The sequence below is a fragment of the Sebastes fasciatus genome, chromosome 21, assembly GCF_043250625.1.
Source record: "Sebastes fasciatus isolate fSebFas1 chromosome 21, fSebFas1.pri, whole genome shotgun sequence".
NCBI lineage: Eukaryota > Metazoa > Chordata > Actinopteri > Perciformes > Sebastidae > Sebastes > Sebastes fasciatus.
Window position 1 is genome coordinate 8,699,971 of NC_133815.1, and position 9,155 is coordinate 8,709,125.

General features: G+C 40.9%; 1 protein-coding gene across 1 annotated transcript in view; it reads right to left on the reverse strand.

The window, feature by feature from the left end:
- plxdc2b (plexin domain containing 2b) overlaps positions 1-6,831 on the reverse strand; it is a 113,280-nt gene extending 106,449 nt beyond the window's left edge. Inside the window, exon 1 of the mRNA XM_074622681.1 lies at positions 6,717-6,831. The gene's annotated coding sequence lies outside the window, so the exon portion shown is untranslated. The remainder of the gene's footprint in view (positions 1-6,716) is intronic.
- Positions 6,832-9,155: the final 2,324 nt, after the last annotated feature.

The window sequence follows — 9,155 nt, forward strand, 5'->3', positions numbered from 1 at the left end:
TCGTAGCGGGCTCAGGTTTAAAGCTAGAGTGAAGATACTGGCATCATATGAAACTAGAAAACCTAAGGAATCCTTTGGTACCAACTATGTCATAGCTTGTCGCAAAGGAGGTTAAGTAACGCTCCAAACTTGCGCTACATTTTGGTGAGGAAAAACTGTCATGGCTATTTTCAAAGAGGTCCCTTGACCTCTGACCTCAAGATATGTGAATGAAAATGGGTTCTATGGGTACCCACGAGTCTCCCCTTTACAGACATGCCCACTTTATGATAATCACATGCAGTTTGGGGCAAATCATAGTCAAGTCAGCACACTGACACACTGACAGCTGTTGTTGCCTGTTGGGCTGCAGTTTGCCATATTATGATTTGGGCATAAATGCAGTACCTGTGAGGGTTTCTGGATAATATTTGTCATTGTTTTGTGTTGTTAAATGATTTCCGATAATAAATATATACATACATTGGTATAAAGCAGCATATTTGCCCACTACCATGTTGATAAGAGTACAAATCTCCCTTTAAGGTACATTTTGAACAGATTATAATGTGCGATTAATTTGCGATTAATTATTTTAATCGTTTGACAGCCCTTCACCAATCACATACTTTATATACATAAATATATATATGAAAATACATTGTATTTAACGATGTTTAACAACGAACAGAAGAGTAGTTTTCTGCAGCAGATGTTTAAGCAATTCTCATAAGATTTGGAAAAATCGTGAAAAAAGGAATAAAGCTGATAAAACAATGTTAGGTTTGTTTTTTGAGGTGTTAAAGAGAGTCGGGGGTCTCCAGGACCCAAAACAAAACAACAAGGTTAATGGATCGATGGGAATGTTGAAAACTCCCATTTCAATTACTCCTCGTTCCCTTGGTTGGTTGTGAGCTTTCATTTTTTCTCAACAGCAGCAGCCGGAGATTGCGGAGGGAGAACTTGGAAAGCTCTCATGTGAGGGAACATTTCTTTTTTTCCTTCGTCATTGCTTAGTTTGCGCTCATTTTGCACAGGAAGGATAACTTGGACCACATGCTTGTTCCAATTAAGACACTCGCTGTGGGAATTCAGGAGCTGCACCACAAGTTATGGAAAAGCTAAAAAAAGAAAGAAAAGAGAGGAAACTCTTTCATAAAGGAGCACTTTTGTAATTTACTTGGCTGCATTTTGAACATTTAGAGTTTTTTGTGCTAATGGATTTTCAAACTTTTTTTGGTGGTTAAAAATATAAATAGAAGTCATCAAAATCCAAACGTGAGGGCACTGTGAATGTCTGACGGCACACCAGCCTGGCTCCAAAATGAAAACGGATCAATGAATAGCGAGTACGTCACTAGCTTTGTCAGTAATTAGTAATTCCCTTGATTATCTTCACTGTCCTCTAAAATGAATCTGTCCCATTATCTTTACAGGTGACTGCCAACAAAGTGGCTGCAGCAGTGATTTGTTTCTGATGCTTTGTGCCAGATCTATAGAGTCAGTGCTACATGACCTGGAAAAGAGCACTTCTGTTTGCCTCTTCTTCTTTTTAATAACTCATGGTAAAGTCAAAGAAAATGCTATGCTTCATATTTTCTGAAAAGGACACAGAGAAAGAGAGGGCATATTCAAATAATTAATGGTATAATTCCAAGTAATGTATCCATCTTATGTGACGAGAATGTAACATTAACATCTATCGCCCCACCTAAGGACTTGCCCTAACTCTAAAACAAAGCAGAGAACATAAACAACCTTAAATCAACTTAGAAATCATATTTTTTTTAAAATACTCTGCTTATAACTGCAGAACTTGCCTAAGAATCACCACGTTTTTAAGTTTTCTTCAATATCAAACTAATCCAGTGATAGTTGTCTGTGCATCCATGGGTATATTGTAAACAAGAACTGCTAATAGCTAATTTGGCATACTTTTAATGGTGCCAAAATGTAAACAAATACAGGCAAAAATGAAAAAACGGGGCTCAAGTTGCTGTAACGACCCCCAAATATTGTAAAAATACACACACATATCCTATCAACATTCCTCTTCTCTATCCATTTATAAACATTTGCTCTGTGTTGAAAACTTGTGCACATTAAAAACTTCACATTGCGGGTACAATCTCCATCTTGTTGACTAAATGCATTGCCAATATACTGTAATGATCCTGAAGGCTTTTGATGCCGTTATTTGTCCGAGCACTTAATTCTTGAGAATGAGGTGTTTAGAGACGTGTGAAAATTCCTAGGAAGAAAGTAGAGGAAGCAAAATAGTGACGGGCTTTTCTCTTTCACTTCCCTCTAAAATAGCTCTGGGAGACGTTGTTAAGATCATAATACTCAAATAAATATCTGCTGACAGCGCCTGTCCATGATAGTGTCACATCCACTTTCTCACATAAATCTCTGATCACCCTCAGCGTGATCACACACCTCTCGTGCACCCGAAGGGACATATATCAAACGTCTGTACAGCTAACACACATAACCCCACCCAGATAATCATAAAAATATGCTACCTGGTGATGTATTTCCGTCATAAAAGGAGATTATTGTTGACAAATGCAGTGCGGCCTTTTAAACCATAAAGCATCTTTCAATCAGATCGTGCAGTCCAGTATCAGGATGAGATTTAGTCCTGAGGCTGGGAAAGCATCCTCCATCCACACACATGCAATTCTACTCCCCTGACATTTTTATTTTTTCTCTCTCTCTCTGCAACTCTTTCCGAGCACTTTAATCATCACAGTAGTTGAGACTCAGTGGCCACAGCTCCCCATGCAGTCTGCTGCTCTAATCACCTTGTTCCACAACTACAGCAAAAAGAAGCCAAACTCGTCCTCAGTTGACCACTCTGAATATATCTCTTGATCCTTTTTTTTTTCTCAAAGCATCCTCTTTCTCTCTGAACTCTATTTAAGCCTTTCTTTCTCAAACCGTCTCCGACTCCTTCCCCGTGTGGCATGACGCAGGATCACTCACACATGCCGTGAACTTTTGCTTGGCAGGAGACCACGCCGCACTCTGCCTCCCCAGGGTGACCTTAAAGAGCATCAAAAACGTCTGTGATGAAATGAATGAAATGAGATGGGAGTGACATCAAGGGATTTAGATTTGAGGGTGGTGGCAAGTGTAAATTTTCCAAAGAGTGCTTATGTGTAGATTCGGGTCTCACTTGTTGAAGTTGCGGAGCAGCATGTCACCGCAGCATTTATGATGCTTGGCCACTTAATAAACAGAGAACAGAGAGTGAAGTCATAAACTGAAACACTGCGGAGAACAAGCTCAGCTCTGTTTCCGTCTTTCCATTAGAGCATTGCCGATTATGAGCTTTACCGTTTCACAATAATATTAACAAGACCTGAAAGCGCACAATCATTTAGCTTTGCTTTGAGTAGAAGCTTGGAAAAGGTCAGCTTTCTTCCCTTATTGCTCCATTTTTTCAGGCTTCAAACTTCTCCGTCACTTGGGTTTCATATCCGCCCAATCATTTCATTTAATTCTGCCTGTGATCCATGAACCAATTGGTTATTGGATACTGCTCCTCCTAATGCCCTTTAAAGCTGCCATCTCCAACTGATTCCTCCTCGTTTAACCGTTTTACATCTTAAAGGTGCTAAATTCAAATTCAGAGCACATAGTGCCTCCACACAGCTCTCAACATGGCGACTGCTGAGCTAACAGTGCTAACAGAGTTAACAGTGCAAACAACAGCAACAATGCTGACAGAGCTAATAGTGTTAACCTAGGGGTGGAAAGACCGGAGGGTGGCCGCTATGCTTCCGCCGATAAGGACGGCGTTATCAGCTGTAACTGCTGTAAGAGCACAATGCAGAGCGGTGGCTGTGAGCTAGCCAGTGGGGCACACATGATAAGAGCCTTGCCGAGGCAAAGGGCAGCACAGGTATAATATGTCAGCGAAAAAGGAAACTACTTCACTGTTTCTAGGCAACAACAACAGTTTAACTGTTGGAAGTGAGCTGTTATCTCACTCCCAACTCGTCAAATACCGCCTTTTGGTAAGCGCCCCTTGGCACGCGACTCCTTGCTATCATCAGTCCCGTGAGTCCCGTGAGTGAGTGGTTTAGTATCGTCAGCCCCGTGAGTCACTAAACTAATTGGTTGTGTTGCCTAAACCTTACTTCCTGTGAAAAAGGAAGTTTATTTTGAAAGGATACTATGCATGTAAAGAGCGTATAGTGACACGCTGTCCCCAGTCCGTTCGAAAGTAACGCAAGAGCGCTACCCCGTGCGTTGGTCTCCGATGCCGCACTGACCAAACGGTGGTATTTGACAAGTTGGGAGTGAGAATGTGTTGGTTATCTCATTGGTTGCGCTTTGAAGGTCAGCAGCAACCAAGGTCAGGTTGAAGTTATTTGAAATTTGAGCACAACACTCGGTGGCAATTTAGAGTGGTGCGCCACGCCAAGGGTAGTGCTTCTGCCTAGTCGGGCGGCACCACTCTCCCCATAGGAAAGCAATGTCCACTATTGGCCTCACACATGTGAAAACTACTGAGCTGCACAAGCTTTCTTACCAACGGTCATATATTGATCAAACTCTCATGAGTAATTCATTGTATTTCCAGTCCATGGCAGAATAAATTACTCTGCAGAGGTCGTTTATCTTTACTCAATCATTCTCTAAGGCCTCATTTGTGTATCTCACGAAGCACACGATAAATAATAAAACTTAAGAACCTCATTAATTCAGTGTTTGATGATAGAATGACTTCTCTGTCTGTAATGATGGAATGGTCTAATTGGTAATTGGTTGTTCAAGGTGCATAAAACACCCTTTACAATTTCTTTCAAGTCATAATGAAGCTTTTCTGTACAACACGGGAGGTAGTTAAGACGTAGATAAAATGGTTTTAAAACCCCAAAACCACAAGAGATCCAATCAGAGGCAGCTCAGCGACGTCTCTTCTCCTCAGCCTCCATAAGAGGCCGAGACCTGCGGTGTTTTTCTGAAAAACGGTCAGAGGACGGCCCCTTGGGCAGATCGCCATCCACTCTCACTGAATATAGAGAGAAGAAACAGACATTTTCCTCTGCACTCAGCCACAGAGGATGAGATCGCCAATTCAGGGCTATCATTACAAGGAAAGGGGGGAAATTGCACCTTCACCTGGCTGGGTTGGGTGGGTAACCTCAGTCCTCAGTTGCAGGAGGAGGATATTGAATGTTGTGATAGCAGGTTGACAGTCAGGTATGGGAAAAGACTCAGGTGAGTAGTTATATAAATGACGAGTCAACAGTTTAAACAGCCCTTAAAGGCTGTCATTGCTGAGCGTTTTCATTACAGGAACCTTTCCGAGCGATACACAAACAAAACAGTGACCTTTAGATGGACTCTGTGATTAACAAAAACTGTGACAACAATAGCTCCGGTGAGAAAAGCTGACTAACGCTGCTTTTACCAACAACAACAACACAAGGACAAAGGCTGCCGGCGTGCAGCAGGCAGCTCTCCTGTGTGCTATTCAACAGCACGAATATCGAAGCCACCAGAAAAATGTTCAGCCAGGAACAAAAAACGTTGATAGCTGCAACATTCACAGTCAGCAGGCCGTGGTGTGAGAGGGTGGCACATTAGTGGGAAAAGGTTTTTGTGTCGGTCATTGATTGCAGTTGTGTTAGGTCAAATGTCACAGGGTTGAAACAAACAAACATTGATGTCGAGGCTGTGAAAAGGCTTAGCTGGTGATTTTGGTGTTTCACAGGGGGAGACAGAAAGGTGCCCTTGGATTGATGGCTTTGCAATTGTTAATAATGAGAAAAGTAATGAAAGTACACAAATAAGAAGAATGACCAGAATTGTAACACAAAAGTCAAAATTTGTATAATGTCTCCATAATCAGCATATCTCTTAAAGGTCCCATATTTTAAAACGTGTGATTTTCATGTTTTTTTTTATTATAAAGCAACAAGCTTAAATCCTATATAAATACTGTGAAAGTATCAAAACAGTCAATCCCCAGGGAAATACTCACAGCCTGTATTCAGAAACTCTGCATTTGAAACAAGCTGTCACGATTTCTGCCCATTTGTGATGTCACGAATATACAATATTTAGACCCTTTACACAATTTTAAGAGTAAACATTCTAAATGTGTCTCAGTTTATTCCTGGTTGCAGTGTATGTGAATGTCATCAGCTGACAGGAAGTACACATGGTCCCAAGCTGTTGCCTAGCAACGCAATTCTTTTGCAATTCCGTCAAAATGCACTAAAACGGAGCGTTTCAGACAGAGGGTAAACACAGGTATATTCAGGGAGACAGTATGAGGAAAATAAAGGTTTTTTTGAACATTACAGCGTGTAAACATGTTCTAGTAGAAACACAAAATACAAGTATGAACCTGAAAATGAGTATAATATGGGACCTTTAATTAAACAATATTTGAGGAGATATTCTTACTTATTTACATGATAAATAAGATTAATCAGTTAGCTAAAGTTGTTTGAGGAGCTAAATGTTTCTTCGATACTGCTTTACAAAGGCAGACAGCACTAACTACGTAACAGAAGCTCTGACATTAAGAAAATTGGTTTAAAATGTTCAGGCTTGCAAACTGCACAACAAATAACTGGTGGTTCACTTTGAGGCCAGCTTGACATGGTGAGACTTTCACACAACTAGAAGCGGGATAATTATATTAGACAATGAAAGCTAGAAGGAGTCACACACGTCAACTTTGCTTAAAATAAAACAGCATATTGTCTTACCCTACTGTGCAAGGACATGTAATTTTGTCCTCAGGTGAGTTGTCATGACATGGGGTGTCTGAGGTTGCATTTTAATGTCCTCTTCATTCACAATACTGTGACTGTAGCTCTCAAATGCATATTGTAGTCCTCTCTGTCTACTTTTCTCTGATATTTCCAACCAAGGGAGGAGGGGCTTAGCAAAGGGTCAATTAAAACCAATTGTAGGAAATGCAGACACTGTACTGTGGATAAACTTCTTTCACCTTTCTTGTCCATTTGAACCAGCGTATTTGATCATTTACAGTCCATAGTTATAGTCAATAGAGATAGTTCTTGTTTTTTCAATTACAGATTAAAGCTGCAAGTAGTAAATATAGTTTTAGCTTTGGCTAGCTAAGGCTATAGCAGTGGTGTCTGTCCAACTAACGCTAGCTATCTTGGTTAGCGTAGCTGTCTTAAAGGGACTGTTTGTAACTTCTTAAGTATAAATCAATCCGGGTCGGTGTCCCATGCGCACTTGCGTGTGGCTACGCTGTTCAGACTCAAACTCCAACAAAAACTACACGGAAGCACCAAAACCTCAAAGTTATATCTAGTGAAGCCCGTCTTGCAAAACAGTGTTGGCCGCAGTAGGAGTGCGCGGGGGAAACCGTAGCTTTGGTCTCCAGGGCCGGAGTCTCTGCTGTACTCTGCTCCTCTGCTCCTCTGCTCCTCTGCCTGCCTACCTGCCTTCATTCACAGCTCGCTCCGCTCTCACGTGCATGCGCGCACACTACACACTGCGGAAGACTCCGTAGCTCTAAGAATATCTAGTGAATGTTCAGTGGACGTTTGTGCAGAAATAAATGCTGCAGCTCCTCCAGACCAACAGAGGTTTCCCGTGTCTTGTGAAGTGACGGGGCTCCTCAACGAGTTACGTTATTGTCTCCGACCGGGTGCCGGTGTCTCCCCTATTTCCTCCGGCCGGCTGAAGCAGGAAAAGCCAACACTAGCATCAGCATTGATTCATGGAGAGACCTTCGTCTGGTCAGCTAACATTACTGCCAAGCAGGTGAAACATAGTGATATTATGGTTTTAGCTGATGTGTGTCGCCTCACTGTTTTGACAGATGCTCGATCACATTCAGGTAGCGCGTGCACACGGTCGAGCGCGAGCAACAGAACACTGACTTTCGTTGACTTAACGGCCACAGGTGTCGCTGTTACAACAAATTTCTGATTCTTACAAACAGTCCCTTTAAATGCTGTTTTCATGCAGATTATAAATTTTTCTATAGCATAATATTTGTTTATATGGTAAAACAGATGCAAAAAGTCAGATTCCAGTCTCAACTCTGTTCTGAACAACTGTGTATAGTTTCTGCTTTTTGGCTTTTTGTAGGGCAGAATAGTGTGGCAGAGGAAAAAGCCTTGAGCCAATATATAAGGCGAGGGCACAAACAATAAAACAGTGCACAGCTCAAAGACTGAAATTGATCTTGTGGCCCTTTGATAAATCTCTGACCCAGAATCCACCTACAGACTCAGCAAAGACTCCACAGTGATGGAGAACCAGACTAAACAATCATGACACTGGAGATTGTGTTCATGCAGTCTGAAAATTAAAGATTCACAACTTGAACTTGAACCAATATGTAAGACTGGGAGTGTGTTTTGATGTGTTTCTGACTAAGTGCTCTCAGAGCACTCGCACGAAACAACAGATTGACCTGACATTTATTATAAATGGGATGGAGGCTCCAAATCCCTATAAAAGCCAGAAGTAGGCATGTTGAGTTTGTAATCCTATAAGCCATTTTCACAGCAGACATTTTGAGTTAAAGTATCATAACAGGCAAAGCGCAGGTGTTACTAATAACATTAACGATTGCTTCGTTCTAGTCCAGCAATCATTCATTTTATTATTTACACCTGTGCTTTTACTACTATGGCATGTCTTCCTTGAAAACGACCTATTGAATAATTAAGGGTTATTTGATAGCAAATATGTCAATTATTATACCTGTTTTTTGCAAGTCAGTAGTATTTTATAAATATTGAAATATAGAGGTGAGAAGAATCACTTCCCAAAGACAAGGTGGACAAATATACAAATGAAAGAAAGATTTAGTTTGTGACACTGGAGTGTTTGGCTCATCTGTAGGGGATAAAATGCTACTCACATCAAGTTTTTAATGGTTTCATCAAAATTCAGCACATGTAGTCAAAGACGTCAGTGTCATATTTTGACAAAACAACAATGTGACTTTTCTTCCCTCCTTCACAACGCATCAGTCTGCAAAATGTCTTAAAAATCCAATTAGAAGCAACAAAAGAAGAAGATATAGGCTATTGAAGACATTATTTATGCAACATTGGGTGTAAATGTATTGCCTCACATTATTTAAAGGAAAAGTTATACATATTTAAATACATTTACTTGCTTTCTGATGTGAGTTAGATGAGATCAAGTTTTTA